We start from the raw sequence: 16156 nt of genomic DNA, 5'->3' as shown, positions 1-16156 counted from the left end.
CTCTAACAAATTGACTGAACCCTAGGAGGGGGTCGTTGGAACTTTCAATCTGTAGCTGGTTGGTCAGAAGCACAGGTAATTTACCTGGGCTTGTAACTGGCCTCTGAAGTGTGTGTGTGTGGTGGGGGGGGCAGTCTTATGGGACTGAGCCCTTAACCTGTAGAATCTGATTATATCTCTGGGCAGATAGTGTCAGAATTCAGTTGAATTGTAGGACACCTAGTTGGTTTCACAAAGAATTACTTGGTGTAGGGGAAATTCCCTGGGAAGATGGTTTTTTTTCCCCTACACAGTTACCCAGGCAAGAGGGTGGAGTGCATTCCAGGCAGAGGGAATGGCATATGCAAATGTCCTGTCATGGGAGGAAGTACAACATACTCTAGAAATGTGCTCCAAGTTTGCCTTTTCAGGAAGGTGGAGTAGAGGCATCTTCTTCCCCTTTTCTTCTTGAAAGTCACCCATCTCACACACACACACACACACACACACACACAGTGAGAACAAGAAACAGAAATTCCATCTTCTAAGAAGATATTTCTGACCTCAAACTACAATACTGTAGAAAAGCATCAAGTGTTCTAGATTCTAGTATGGTTAAATAATAGAATTATTAAACAATTTTGTCTTCTCTCTAGTTCTAGAACTTGGCTTCCTCAACCCTGCTCTTTCTTATTGCATTAACTAATAAAATTCCAATGCCTGGCCCTAAGAATGAAGATCTTAATTAACAACTTCTATGAAAACAAGCCTCAGAAAGATGGGAAGTACCTGTCTTTTCTCCCCTGAAGCTGTAGAAACACAAATACTTACTATACTCCATCAGAAAAATGAGTTTAAGAATCAGACATGATTGGGAATTCCCTGGCGGTCCAGTGGTTAGGACTCCACACCTTCACTACTGAGGGTGTGGGGTTTGATCCCTGGATGGGGAACTAAGATACCGCGAGCCGTGGTGCGGCCAAAAAAAGAAAAGAAGAAAAAGAATCAGACACGATACAGATCAAAACAAGAAATTTCACAAGCGTGTCTATCTTGTTTTTCTGTCCAATGTGGAGACTGTGGAACTATGTATGAAAAACATGTTAGCTCTGTTAATACAAATCCATCCTGAGGGGGACTCCCCTGGTGGCGCAGTGGTTAAGAATCCACCTGCCACTGCAGGGTTCGAGCCCTGGTCTTGGAAGATCCCACATGCCGCGGAGCAACTTAGCCCGTGTGCCACAACTACTGAAGCCTAAGCGCCCTAGAGCCCGTGTGCCACAACTACTGAGCCCACGTGCCACAACTACTGAAACCCGCTCACCTAGAGCCCGTGCTCCCCAACAAGAGAAACTACCACAATGAGAAGCTCGTGCACTGCAACGAAGAGTAGCCCCCGCTTGCTGCAACTAGAGAAAGCCTGCATGCAGCAACAAAGACCCAATGCAGCCAAAAAAAAAAAAACTATCCTGGGAAAGGTTGGTTGTTGTTTGCACAGAGTCTTGAAAGACAGCCAGACTTCAGACTGTACAAAACTCTGTGGAGGTAACTTTTAAATTCCAAAAATAAGACTGGGATGGCAATTGGCTATTTTAACTGATAATTTGAGCCAGGATAATTATGTTACAATTGTCATCTGTATGGCTGTTATCATAACTGACACCATCTTGGGCCCATTCAGCTCCTCCTGTCCTTCCACTGACCCTAGCCAGGACTGGACTGTCCTGTCATCAAGGACTTTGTAGTTAATAGATACTGTTTAATAATTGTGAGGTCCAGGTGGCTCTATGTTCTGTCAGTCTCCAAACAATGATGAAGACCTGTGCTGACTATTCCGGGTGCCCATGCGACTAGTTACCCATTTATAAATCTTGACTAGAAATGTACTTCCTGTTTCCAAGCACCTACCCCCAAACCCTAAGTTAACCATAAAATTGTCCCAGTGGCCCCTTGGTGGTGCAGAGTGCAGCTGCCAATGCTTCTGTATCATTGTCTGTCTGCCTCATCCCACCTTGTGATTACCTTATAATAAACTGATCCACTCATTATATGGAGCTGCTTGCCTCGTTTTTTGGTCTCAAGATAACTTCTCAAGGAATTCCCTGGTTGTGCAGTGGTTAGGACTCAGCGCTTTCACTGCTGTAGCCCTGGGTTCAATCCCTGGTTGGGGAATTAAGATACTGCTAGCCATACGGCATGGACAAGAAAAAAAAAAGATACCTTCTCAGTTTGGTTTTTGTTACCTCCTGCAGCCAACAATTAGCAAACCAGCCAGGAGACTGAAAACGACAGAGAAATGGGTAAAGGGATAGTGCAGGGGGGCTGGGACGGGGGAGCCCATCTCTGGTGGGGGAATCCAAGGCTGGCAAGCCACGGCCACGTGGGGTGACCTGGCTAGGTTTCTGGAATGCTTCCGGACGGTGTGTGAGCATGGGGATGCCAGGAAAACACCAGAGGGCTTAGTAGATATATTAATCCAAGCCGTGGGAAAGTGAAAGTGGAAAAACGAAAGTGAGCAAGCTATCAGGCTGTTGCATTACCTTTGTTGTGTGCTCTGAGGATTAGCACAGACAAGGAATTGCAGCTCAGCAGGGAACTAGAGACAACTAGAGAGGCGCAGGGGTTAGAGAGGGATGTCCAGACGCCATGGTCCACCACCTCAGACGTTATGTCAAAGAAAATACAAGAAGAGTACATTGAAGTGATGTATGTAAGATGGCTCAAATGAAGGGCTGTGGGCTGTCCCATTCAAAGGTGTTATTTCAGGGCTTCCCTGGTGGCGCAGTGGTTGAGAGTCCGCCTGCCGATGCAGGGGGACGCGGGTTCGTGCCCCGGTCCGGGAGGATCCCATGTGCCGTGGAGTGGCTGGGCCCGTGAGCCAGGGCCGCTGAGCCTGTGCGTCCGGAGCCTGTGCTCCACAACGGGAGAGGCCACAGCAGTGAGAGGCCCGCGTACCGCAAAAAAAAAAAAAAAAAAAAGAGAGAAGGGTGTTATTTCAAAGGTGTTATAAATCAGAAGATTGCCTCTCTGTCCCTTTCTCGTTTATATTTCGCCCATACCTGATTATGCTGTGGGTTTGGATGTTCTACAGGACCTGGACCTCACAACCACCACGGGCGAGTTCCGGTTACTGATCCCAGGGGTCAAGCTAAAGGGGATCCTGTAAAGTTGCCTATCCCTCGGAGAGTGGTGGCAATAAAACAATATCGCCTACCTGGGGGACAGGAAGAAGCAATGGCTACCGCCAAGGAATTAGAGAAGGTGGGAGTTATAAGACTGGCCCAAAGCCCATTCAGTAGCCCCACGGGGGGACTTCCCTGGTGGTCGAGTGGTTAAGATTCCGCACTCCCAATGCAGGGGGCCCGGGTTCGATCCCTGGTCAGGGAACTAGATCCCACAGGCCGCAACAAAGCTCCTGCATGAGGCAATGAAGATCCCGCGTGCCGCAACTAAGACCTGGTGCAGCCAGATAAATAAATAAATATTTTTAAAAAATAGCCCCATGTGGCCGGAGTAAAAACAGAATGGCACCTGACGCATGGCAGTAGACTATAGAGAATTAAACAAGGTAACACCCCGTATCTATGTGGCAGTTCCAAACACAGCCCAACTCTTGGAAACGATCTCCTCTTCTCTCAAGACATATCGTTGTGTCTCAGATTTGTCTAATGCTTTTCTCAGCATACCCTTAGAAGGGGTTCCCAGGACCAGTGTGCCTTCACGTGGGAAGGGAGACATGGACTTTTACTGTCTTACCCCAAGGTTATCTGCATAGTCCTACTATACGTAATGGGATGGTGGCCCAGGACTTGGAGAAATGGACTCTTTCTCCCTCTTTTGTTCTCTGTTATTACACTGATGATATCATGTTAACCTGTGATGACTTGCTCTCTATTTCCCAAGATGCTGCGTCTCTTCAGGAACGTTTAAAAGCTCGGGGGTGGGAGGTAAACACTGACAAGAAGCAAAGACCAGGAGAGTCAGTAAAGTTCTTGGGAGCTCTCTGGTCTGGTGAGACCACAGTGATGCCCGAGACTGTCATTGATAAACTACAGGCGTATCCGCATCCTGCAATGTAAAAGAACTACAAGCCTTTCTTTGTAGGTGGGTGAGGGTACTGGCAGCCTTTTATTCCCCACCTTGCCCAGATATTAAGACCCCTATAGGCTTTAGTAAAAAAGGGAACAATCTGGGACAGGAATATCCCACAACAAGAGGCTTTTGAAAAGGCCAAGGTGGTTGTCAAACAAGTCTAAGGACAGAGGGTGTTAATGCCAGACACAAGTCGTGAATTGGATATAAGTATACATCCAGAAGGGTTTGGATGGGAACTGTGGCAGCAACAAAATGGGAAAAGAATCCTGCTAGGATTCTGGTCTCGTTACAGAAAGGTGGGGGAGAACCAGTCTAGTCTGATAGAAAAACAATTGTTAGCAGTTTCCCTAGCCTTACAGCAAACCGAGGATCTGACCACCGACTTACCCGTCAGCTTACGAACTCCCCTGCCTGTGGGTCGATGGATTAAGGACTTTCTTTTAAAGTCTAAGAGTGCCTGTGTGTAGCTGAGTATCTTGCACAAGTGCATGCATACCTTCAACAGAGAAGCACCTTTTACACTTGTCCCCTCTCTCAGGAGTTGCATGTTTTATTAGGGCTGGTGACCACCACAGATGCTCTGACCATCACCTGCTTGCACCCTCTGTAGAGCACAGGTATGAGAAGATACCGGGATGCCCCCTGCTGTTACATGGTACATGGATGGCAGCTGTAGGGGCAATTCTCCCCTGTACTCGACAGCTGTTTGTTTGGATTCTGATGTCATCTGGTTTGAGAAAGGGACTAGACAAAGTAGTCAGTGGGCAGAACTCAGAGTGGCGTGGCTGGCGACTACTCACGGGTCCACGCCCCTCAACCTTGCCACTGACAGTTGGGCAGTATGGAAAGGCTTGACATGTGGATGTCTCCGTGGCATCAAGATAATTGGAAAATATAGGGAATTCCCTGGCGGTCCAGTGGTTAGGACTCGGTGCTTTCACTGCTGGGGCCCGGGTTCAATCCCTGTTTGGGGAACTAAGATCCCATAAGCCACACAGTGTGGAAAAAAAAAGAAAAAAGAAAAATTGGAAAATATTAAATAAACCTCTGCGGGGGATGAATTATGGGCTGATATTTGGACTGTCTGCATGCAACCAGGTGCCAGTGTGCCCATGTGGCACGTTTCAGCCCACTCACCCTAACTCTGTCTGGCAATCATGAAGCTGATGCATTAGCCAGGGCAAGAGGTCTGCTGCTGGAGGAATTACAGATCCCCTCTGACATGGTGGAATGGCTCCACCGAAAAGAAAAAGGCTCCATTTGCCCCTCAAATATGCGGATCCATGGGCTTCCCTGGTGGCACAGTGGTTGAGAGTCCACCTGCCGATGCAGGGGACGCGGGTTCGTGCCCCAGTCCGGGAGGATCCCACATGCAGTGGAGCAGCTGGGCCCGTGAGCCATGGCTGCTGAGCCTGCACGTCCGGAGCCTGTGCTCCGCAGCGGGAGAGGCCACAACAGTGAGAGGCCCACGTACAGCAAAAAAAAAAAAAAAAAAAAAAATGCGGATCCCCAAGCTGTAGATCATTTGAAGTGCCGCCCCCGAGACACCCCCCAGGGCACATCAGACACTCTGACCATCCAGTTACTAGATGGCAAGTGGATACATAGTGGCTTTGTGGGTGTCAGAAGTGTATCAGTGTGCTTTAACCTGTGCCCACACAACCACTGGATCAGTGCAAGCCTTTGCCATTAAGAGCCAATCAGGGGCTTCCCTGGTGGCACAGTGGTTAAGAATCTGCCTGCCAAGGCAGGGGACACGGGTTCGAGGCCTGCTCCGGGAAGATCCTACATGCCACGGAGCCTGTGCACCACAACAACTGAGCCTGCGCTCTAGAGCCCGCGAGCCACAACTACTGAGCCCATGTGCCACAACTACTGAAGCCTGCGTGCCTAGAGCCCATGTTCCACAACAAGAGAAGCCACCGCAATGAGAAGCCTGCGCACCGCAACAAAGCGTAGCCCCTGCTCGCTGCAACTAGAGAAAGCCTGTGCGCAGCAACAAAGACCAACGCAGCCAAAAATAAAATAAATAAATAGATAAATTTATTTTAAAAAAAAAGAGCGAATCAGGCCGTTACAATTAGAGGCCTGTCAAAATTGGAAGTTATGTAAGGAACACTGGCCCATATTGACAGTGATCAAGAAATTCATTTCACTGGACATGAAATACAAGAGTGAGCAGAAGCCCGAGAAAGTCTCTGGACTTCCCATTTTCCATACAACCCCACTGCGGCTGGCCTCGTTAACTGGATGTTAAAAGCCACCTTAACAGCCCTATCTCCCGACAGCACGTTACAAGGTTGGTCCCCTCGGCTGTCTGAAGCTATCAGACTGTAAAACGCAGGCTGACAGTCTGCATGTGAACGGCTGCCTGACCGAACACCAACAAGGGTGTTGAGAAAGCAGGTACAAAAGGGAGGTCTTTGCCTATCCAGTGGGAGGAAGATCTTGTTTTTGTCTGTTGGCATTTAAATTGGTTTTCCCCTCCCAGGTGGTATCCTGGATGGGACTCGTCTTGGTATCGCCTTCATTCAGGGATTTTTTTTTTTTCAGTACTTCACATGTCAATTTATTTCATTCCTACAACAGTCCCATGAGATAGGTGATGTTGTCCCTAATATACAGGTGAGAAAACTGAGGCTCCAAGAAGTTTGACTATGTATAGGAGGCAATCACTCAGCGATTTTATGTGGGAATGGGCCCCAGCAGACCCAGATCACCTCTCCAGAAGCATTAGCACAGGAGCTGAAGTGGATTTAGTTATGTGGGGTCCCACTGAGGTCCCTGTATATAATTTTAGTTTACCTACTGAAGATATTAAGGATAAAATGTGTGATATCACCACTGGGAAAAATGCCAAAACCAGGGGTGGTTTTGGTCGGTGGAGATCACACGGCTACAGCGTTACTCACGAACGAGGATTTGCTTTATCTTTGACCCCTAAAACACTTGTCTTATTGCCCATAGTGTCTGTCTCAACTTCCTGACTCTGGTTACAGGAAGTGTCTTCCTATGCTGGGCCCCAACATATGCAGAGGTCCACAATCATTCTGACTACAGGGTCTGCAGCCCGTTGCCTGTCTCCAGTGCCCAGGGGATGCCGTGGACAATTCACCCGTTCAACCACATGGAATGGGAACAATGGCTTGGATTGATGACCAAAAATCCCCTTGGTGATCTGACTCCTACTGAGGAAAGTTCTATGTTTGATTACAGTGATTCTAAACAGTATGTTTTTCCCCTGGTGCAAAACTAGTCAAATGATTCCCAGATTCCAGTGGCTTATCATATTTGGGATGGCTTGGGGGAGTTGGGAGCTGAACATGGAGTCTTGAGGTCAGTAGCCCCCATCTGCACAGAAAGGACCAACCATATCCAAACAAATCACAGACATATCAGATGTCTTCCCTATGAAGTCTGCCAAGTAACTCACAAGATATTAAATATTGAATGGACAGGAAAAGAAGCAGCTTCATACAACAGGCTCCTTTATGACTCCCAAACAAGGGATCTGGATATGTGGATCCTATTTGTGCCTTATCTGCCCTGTGGGTGAATGGGCTGATGCACCTTGGGGTTTCCTTCCCTCTCAGGCCATATCTATCTATCTATATATATACACATACGTTCTTACTGGAAATTTCCCATAACCTTCCTGCTATTAAGTCCAGGTGGTGGGTCCATCATAGTTTGTCATGGTGGGAATGGCCAACATCTATTTTCCTTCCCCAGTACATAGGTGTAAGTGCCATACAGGAAATCCAGGCTTTAGCACAGTTCACCATGTCAGCTTTGAATGACCCCCTTGAAAGCATCTCTCTATTAAACCAGGAAACTGCTCACAAGAGAAAAGTGGTGCTGCAAACCGTATGGCTTTAGACATGTTGACAGCTGTGCAGGGAGGAGCTTCTACCTTTATTGGGCAGGAACGCTGTGCATTTATACACCTTCATCTGAACCCAACACAACTGATTTACTTTCCCATATGAAAACAGTCATTAATCATATAAAGTTCCCTTTGCTGATGCTTTTACTTGCTGACTTACTTCTCTCCTGGGTAAATGAGGAACCATAGTTCTTAGTATTCTTCTATGTTTAGTAGTTTGTTCTTGCTGCTGCTTATGCTGTTGCTGCCAATGAGGAATGCAAGCCACCTCCCGAGATCTGTCACTAATGTCTCTGTGGAAGAATGATGGATAAGAGTGTATGGCTATCAAGACGTCATCAAGATGTCAGGGGTGGTGTGTACGGCTGCTGGCATAACTGACGCCATCTTGGGCCCATTCATCTCCTCCTGTCCTTCCACTGACCCTAGTCAGGACTATACTGTGCAGCAAATGACTTTTCTGTCATCGAGGATTTTCTAGTTAATAGATACGGTTTAATAATCCTTAGGACCAGGTAACCTTTATGCTCTGTTAGTCTCCAAACAATGACAAAGACCTTCGATGACGTATTCCCAGTGCCCACCAGACTAGTTGCCCATTCATAAATCTTGATTTGGGAAGGCACTTCCTGTTTCCAAGCATGTACCTCTATACCCTAAGTGAACTAAAAAATTGTCCCAGTGGCCCCTCAGCCATGCAGAGTGCAGGTGCAAATGCTTCTGGATCATTGTCCACCAGATCCCACCCTGTGAGTAAGTTATCTTATAATAAACTGATCTGTTGAGTACATGGAGCTGCCCGCCTCGATTTTCAGTCTCCAGATAGCTTCTCAGTTTGGTGGGCACTTTTCATTATCTCCATCCTCCAACAGTCATCTCTTAATTACTTCTAAGGTTTTCTTCTCTGGAAGAGTGAATCAAAGCAGAAGATAATCTTTGGCAACTCCCTCTCTCCCCATGAAATAAGAACAGGATGAATTAAAAGTAGAATTTTAAAGAACTGTTACCAAACCAAACTTGAGTCCACTCGCCCATGCCCAGTAAAGCCAATCTGCTGACACTGGGTTATGGTGAAGGAAAGTGCAGTGTTTATTGCCGGGCACCAAGCAAGGAGTCCAGGTGGCTAGGGCTCAAAAAGCCCAAACTCCCTGATGGTTTTCAGGGAAAGGTTTTTAAAGACAGGGTGAGGGACAGGGGTTATGGGGTACATGATTAGCTTGTGGGTATTCTTCTGATTGGTTAGTGGTGAGAAAATCAGGAGTCAACATCATCAACCTTCCAACCTGTCTGGGGTCTACGTTCTTGTGGGCAGCATAGAGTTAACTTCTTCCATCTGGTGGGGGTTCCCATATCAGCAAAACGTCTCAAAGGATATGGCTCAGCATATTATCTCTAGCCCTTGAGGAGGAACTAAAGGTCCTTGACTTTGTTTAATGGGTAAACTATTATTATTTTGTCTTTTGTTTTGTTTTAATATTTATTTATTTATTTGGCTGCACAGGGTCTTAGTTGTGGCATGCAGGATCTTCATTGCAGCATGTGGGATCATTTTAGTTGTGGCATGCGGGATCTAGTTCCCTGACCAGGGATCGAGCCCGGGCCCCCTGCATTGGGAGCATGGAGTCTTAACCACTGGACCACCAGGGAAGTCCTAGTATTTTGTCTTGTTTGACTGTTTTACTTTGTTTCTGCATTTTCTTACTTCTCAGATTAGATTTATCCTTTGGAACTAGGGGAAGGCCTAGGAGGCTAAAGTTTTTCCACAAATAAGAGGCAGGTGGAGGACTTGTGGGGTAGGTGGTCTGTCCCGGGAAGGCACCATAGCATCTTGCTCGGTTACAGAAGTTTTTGGAAATTAAAAAAGTAAAAGCAGAAAAAAATTTTAAAAGTTGTAGAACAGTTAGAAGATAAAGGCTATGAAATCTATGGGAAAGTAGAACAGAAACTCAAGGAGATGAAGAATTGGTCCAGAAGATACAATATACAACTAAAAGATGCTACCAAAAGAAAAACAAACAAACAACAACAACAACAAAACCAAAACAAGAAAGTTTCTAGACCTGAGGGTGTGAATCTCCATATTAAAAAGATTCACAGGGCTTCCCTGGTGGCGCAGTGGTTGAGAGTCCGCCTGCCGATGCAAGGGACATGGGTTCGTGCCCCGGTCTGGGAAGATCCCACATACCGGGGAGCGGCTGGGCCTGTGAGCCATGGCCGCTGAGCCTGCGCGTCCGGAGCCTGTGCTTCGCAACGGGAGAGGCCACAACAGTGAGAGGCCCGCGTACTGCAAAAAAAAAAAAAGATTCACAAATGCCCAGAAGCAAGAATGAAAGACCTGCAGAGGGCTGAGCATGTGAAAAATCAGAGCACCAGGGACAGAGAGAAGACTCCCAACCTTCACGCATAAGGGGTCTGGGGTAAAAATGACGCTGGACTCCCAACAGTAAACATGTTACTCCAAGGCTATGGAGCCATGTTCCAAGTTTGGGGGAATACTGTTTACAACCTGGACTTCAATACCAGCCAGATCATTGTTGAAGAATAAACAATGCTGTACATTAGATTTAGGCTTAGACACAATCTGAGAGAACTTGTTTTTTAAAGATCATGATAGGGACTTCCCTGGTGGTCCAGTGGGTAAGACTCTGGGCTCCCAATGCAGGGAGCCAGGGTTCAGTCCCTGTTCGGGGAACTAGATCTCGCATGCCGCAACTAAGACCCAGTGCAGCCAAAATAAATAAATAAAAATAAATCTTAGGGCCTCCCTGGTGGCGCAGTGGTTGAGAGTCCACCTGCCGATGCAGGGGATACGGGTTCGTGCCCCGGTCTGGGAGGATCCCATATGCCGCGGAGCGGCTGGGCCCGTGAGCCGTGGCCGCTGGGCCTGCGCGTCCGGAGCCTGTGCTCCGCAACGGGAGAGGCCACAGCAGTGAGAGGCCCGCATACCGCAAAAAAAATAAAAATAAATAAATAAATCTTAAAAAAAAATAAAGGTCACGATAAAACACACATAACAAAATTTATCACTAGGTATATAGTTCAGGAGTGTTAAGTATATTCACATTTTGTACAACCAATCTCCAGAAATTTTTCACCTTACCAAACTGAAACTTGATCCCCATTTTCCCTCCCTCCAGGCCCTGGCAGCCACTCTTCTATTTTCCGTCTCTATGATTTTGACTACTCTAGATACCTTACGTAAGTGGAATCATACAATATTTGTCCTTTTGTCACTGGCTTATTTCACTAGCATGATGTCCTCAAGGTTCATCCATGTTGTAGCATGTGTCAGGATTTCCTTGCTTTTTAAGGCTGAATAATATTCCATTTTATGTAATATATACCACATTCTGTTTATCTATTCATCTGTTGATGAACACTTGGGTTCCTTCCACCTCCTGGGTATTGTCAATAACACTGCTATGAACATGTGGGTGTACGAATATCTGTCTGAGTCCCTGCATTCAATTCTTTTGGATCTATACCTAGAAGTGGCATTGCTGGATCACATGATAACTCTACTGTTAATATTTTGAGGAAGAGATAAACTCTTTTCACCTCTGCTGAAAGGAGACTGCAGACCCCGCTGTTCCCCCCAAGCCCAGAAACCACTTAGAGGTTTTTGTAGTGTTTGGAACCCAAAGCCTGACTCCTGCTCCCAGAACTGAGCCCACTTCCTTCCCTCTGCTCGCCAGCCATGCAGGTGCTGCAGTCCCTGCTGGGAGAGAAGCATCTGATGCAGGGAGCAGGGAGTTTGGGTTCGATCCAGTCCCAACTGGGACATGCCGGGGCCAAAAGCTCTTGGGGCTCACACTCACTTCCCCAGGCCCAAGCCCCATGGTTCCACTTTCTGTGTTCCCACTCTGTTCCGCCCCCAGTTCCCTCCGTGGGACCTCACTTGTTCCCAGGCCTGAGCAGCTCCTGCCCAGCCCCCCTCAGCTGCCACCCCTACTGATCTGCGCCCCTGCAAGATGTCTTGGGACCCTCCACTACCCCCACCTCCAGAGCCAGCATCCCCTAGGCCTTCCCTGAGGTCTTGCAGCTAACTTTCCACCACACAGGAGGGAGCAGTGTCAGTCCTTCGGAGATTCACAACCACACATGGCTCCTCCTTGAGGAGATGCAAGCACGGACTATCTTTATCCAGAAGGGATGTCCCCCCAGTGAATATCTACCGGGGAAGGGCATCCCTCCAGGATGGTCTCCACAGTTGTCTCAGGGAGCACTTGTCAGAGAGTCATTCATGTATATAAACCAAGCTACAGAAAACCTAGCAAACAGGCAAAGACGACAGATCACCCCTCAAGCCCCCAGGGTCCCCAGCACCGGGAGCGTTACTGGTTTCCCGTGAGTTTTCTGCACAAGATGGGCAACTCGATGTGTGTCTGCTCTGGTGGGGCGCCCTCGACACCCAGAGGTATCATCATGTGGCAGACTGTCATTCGACTTGTGAAAGGGCACACGTCTCATAGCCATCAGGGCCAGTGCCAGAGGAAGGAGTCCACAGGAGCCCAGGGAAGGCTCCAGGCTGTGGGACAGAAGCCTTGTAACCTAGCAACCAGCGTGCAGAGGGCTTCCAGCCTCTGCCAGCTCACCCACCCCTGAGCAGAGGCCTCCTCCTCCTCTCTCCCATACCCTGGCCTTGACCTTCCTGACTGCTGGCATGTTTTCCACCACCTTGGGCCAACATGCCACACTGGTGGACATTGAAGTGGACAGCAGGACATTGGAACCACCATGTCCAGCACTGCACCATCATTAGTCCCCTTTCCCTCCTGGAAAGGATCATCCCAACCACTTGGATGTTGCCTGAAAACCCCAGGCCACATGACAACACCTGCAAGAGTGGATGGTGCCAATGCAGCAGCAAGGGCCCCAGTCCCCCTGAGTCCCCCTGACCATCGGCTGCCCACAGCAGGTCCCGAGCCAGTCACCTTCAGACTCCAAAAACCCGACAGAGACTGTGGAGGAAACTCCAGCCCTTGGTCCTGGCAGGCACCCTCCTCTCGGCTCCTTCCCATGGCAGCTCCCAGCCTCTCTGTGAGCCTGGGATTCCCTCTCCACACCCCACTCGGCTCTTGAGGGACCTGGGGAGGCCCAGACCAGTGTTTTGGGGGTGGAAAGGGCTTGGGTGGCAGCCAGCATAGGCCTGGCTTCCAATTCCATTTCCTCCATTTGCATATTGCATAAGAGCAAAGAAGAGTTTCCCACTCAGACTCTTCCGAAAATAGAAGGCAGGGTGCTGGGAGAAGGAAATAAGAGCTGAGATCTCTAAGAAATGACACAGGCACAGGAGGCCCTAGGGAAATAATAGTGATAACAGATACTGAGCACTTGGCATGTGCCCAGATGCCTATGTTACACTACCATTTTCACCAACACCCCACTCTCACCAGTTCCCATTGTACAGAGGACACTGAGATTCAGAGAGGTTAAGGAACTTGCCCAAGGTCACACAGCTAAGTGATGGAGCTAGGATTCAAGCTCAGATCTATCTCCAAAGCCCATCTTTTTTTTTTTTTTTTAAATTATTTATTTATTTATTTTTGGCTGCATTGGGTCTTCGTCACTGGGTCTTTGTTGCTGCGTGTGGGCTTTCTCTAGTTGTGGTGAGCAGGGATTACTCTTCATTGTGGTGTGTGGGCTTCTCATTGTGGTGGCTTCTCTTGTTGCGGAGCACGGGCTCTAGACATGCAGGCTTCAGTAGTTGTGGCACATGGGCTCAGTAGTTGTGGCATGTGGGCTCTAGAGCACAGACTCAGCAGTTGTGGCGCACGGGCTTAGTTGCTCTGCGGCATGTGGGATCTTCCCGGACCAGGGCTCGAACCCGTGTCCCATGCAGTGGCAGGCGGATTCTCCTTAAATTTATGTATGTATGTATGTATGTATGTATGTATGTATGTATGTATTTATTTGCAGTACGCGGGCCTCTCACTGTTGTGGCCTCTCCTGTTGCGGAGCACAGGCTCCAGACGCGCAGGCTCAGCGGCCATGGCTCATGGGCCTAGCCGCTCCGCGGCATGTGGGATCTTCCCAGACCGGGGCATGAACCCATGTTCCCTGTATCGGTAGGCGGACTCTCAACCACTGCGCCACCAGGGAAGCCCCCCACACTGTATATTTCTTACTGGTGACTCATTTATTTTGCAAGTGGTAGTTTGTACTATAGGAGCTTCTCTTGAAGGTCAGGGCTGGACCTGATTTCAGCTGGGTCATGGAACAGGCAGTGGTGTCTGTAAATGTCTATGCAAAGAAAGAAAAAGACGGAAAGAAAAAGACAAAAAGTACAGGCAACACAGTGGTAAGGAGCACTCTCAGCGACCAGAGCATGGTTTCTAAACACCATTCTCCAATAAAAGGAACCAAGGCTTCTGGGAGAAATGTCTGATTGTAGGGTGAGGGCAGGGAAAAGATAAGATGACCCTGGAGCATCTGATAGCACCAGGCAGTAAGGAGGTGCTCAGAGAAGGGAACAATGGGGGTATGGCAAAGGGTCCCAGGAGCCAGACTGGGGGAACTCCCAAAGCTGGAACAATGTGAGAAACAAAATAAATAATGTAGTATTAGATTATAGTCAAAAGTATAAATTAAATATACATGAGTCCATACTGACATAAATAATTGAATAAATAAATGGGGGAGAAGAGACAAATCTTTCTTACAGAAGAATTCCAAATAATTTATTTGGATGCTGCTCCTTCCAGGAAGCGGGGCTGAGTTCCCCCTGAGTTCCTTCCAAAGAGCAGCTTTACTGTGGTGAAACCTGGAAACACCACCTTAACCAAGTGGTCAAGTTTAACATCACAGTGAGAAGTCACGTGGATATGTCATGTGCCCCCGGGAGGGTGTGATGAGAAGGACACCTTACCTTGGTAGTATCCTCCCCCTAAAATTCATAACCCCAGTCTAGTCATGAGGAAGACATCAGAAAACAACAACAACAACAAATTGAGGGGCATTCTGCAAAAATACCTGACATGGTATTTCCTTCAGTACTCTTTAAGACGGTCAAGGTTATAAGAACAAGGTCAAGGAAAGGTTGAGAAAGTGTCACAGACAGGAGACATTATGACTAAATGCAACACGGAATCCTGGTTGGGATCCTGGGCCAGAAAAAGGACAGCAGTGAAAAAACAGATAAAATCCAAATAAAGTCTGTAGTTCAGTTAACAGCAATGCAGCAATGTTGGTTTTTTAGTTTTGGCAAATGCACCCTGGTAATGTGAGATGCTACCAACAGGGGAATTTGAAACTAGCTGAGGGATATATGGGAAATCTCTACTATTTTTGCAACTTTACTGTAAATCAAAAATTAAAAACAAACAAACAAACCACCACACACACACCCAGGCAGAATAAAGAGTAGAAAGAAACACGGCAAAATGTTCATTATATTTGGGAAAAGAATGTCCTCTTTTTATCTGTCAAATGTCTTTAATTAGGGTTTATTTTTTTATTTTAAACTTTTGTTATTATTTCTGATTAGAAGTCTTCTGTTATTTTATAGTGACAAAAAACGAAATAAAGCATTTTGTACAATATCTATATCATCTCATTTAATCCTCATGATCAGTTTAGAAAAGATTCTTTCTTCCATTTTACAGATGAGGAAACTAGAACTCAACATCAAAGTGATTTGCCTAAAATTATATAACAAGCCAGAGGAGGAGCTGGGACTTGAACCTCTGTCTGACTCCTGAGGCACAGGGAGATGGAAAATCCTTATCCCCTCTGGGGTCAGGAGAAGTGGTTGGTCTCTCTCCTAAGCAGATTTCTCTTTAGCCCAAGGAAGATTTTTTTTTTTTTCTTTTTTTCACGGTACGCGGGCCTCTCACTGTTGTGGCCTCTCCCGTTGTGGAGCACAGGCTCCGGACGCGCAGGCTCAGCGGCCATGGCTCACGGGGCCAGCCGCTCCGCGGCATGTGGGATCCTCCCGAACCGGGGAACGAACCCGTGTCTCCTGCATCGGCAGGCGGACTCCCAACCACTGCGCCACCAGGGAAGCCCCCAAGGAAGAATTTTTAAGTAGAATTGCGTCCTGGAAAGGTAATAAGCGGCAAAGGACCATGGAGTGTCCCGGAGAGGGATTCGGGAGACCTGATGCTCTATCTTCCTCCTCAGACCCAAAAGGCAGGCTGTGTCCCTCCTGTGAGACTCAGAACTACACCAGGAGGGCAGTGTTTCCTCGTTCGGAGA

This window comes from Mesoplodon bidens (genome assembly GCF_964165515.1).
Source record: "Mesoplodon bidens genome assembly, chromosome: 2".
NCBI lineage: Eukaryota > Metazoa > Chordata > Mammalia > Artiodactyla > Ziphiidae > Mesoplodon > Mesoplodon bidens.
The sequence above is the reverse complement of the archived record's forward strand: the minus strand, read 5'-3'. Positions refer to the sequence as shown.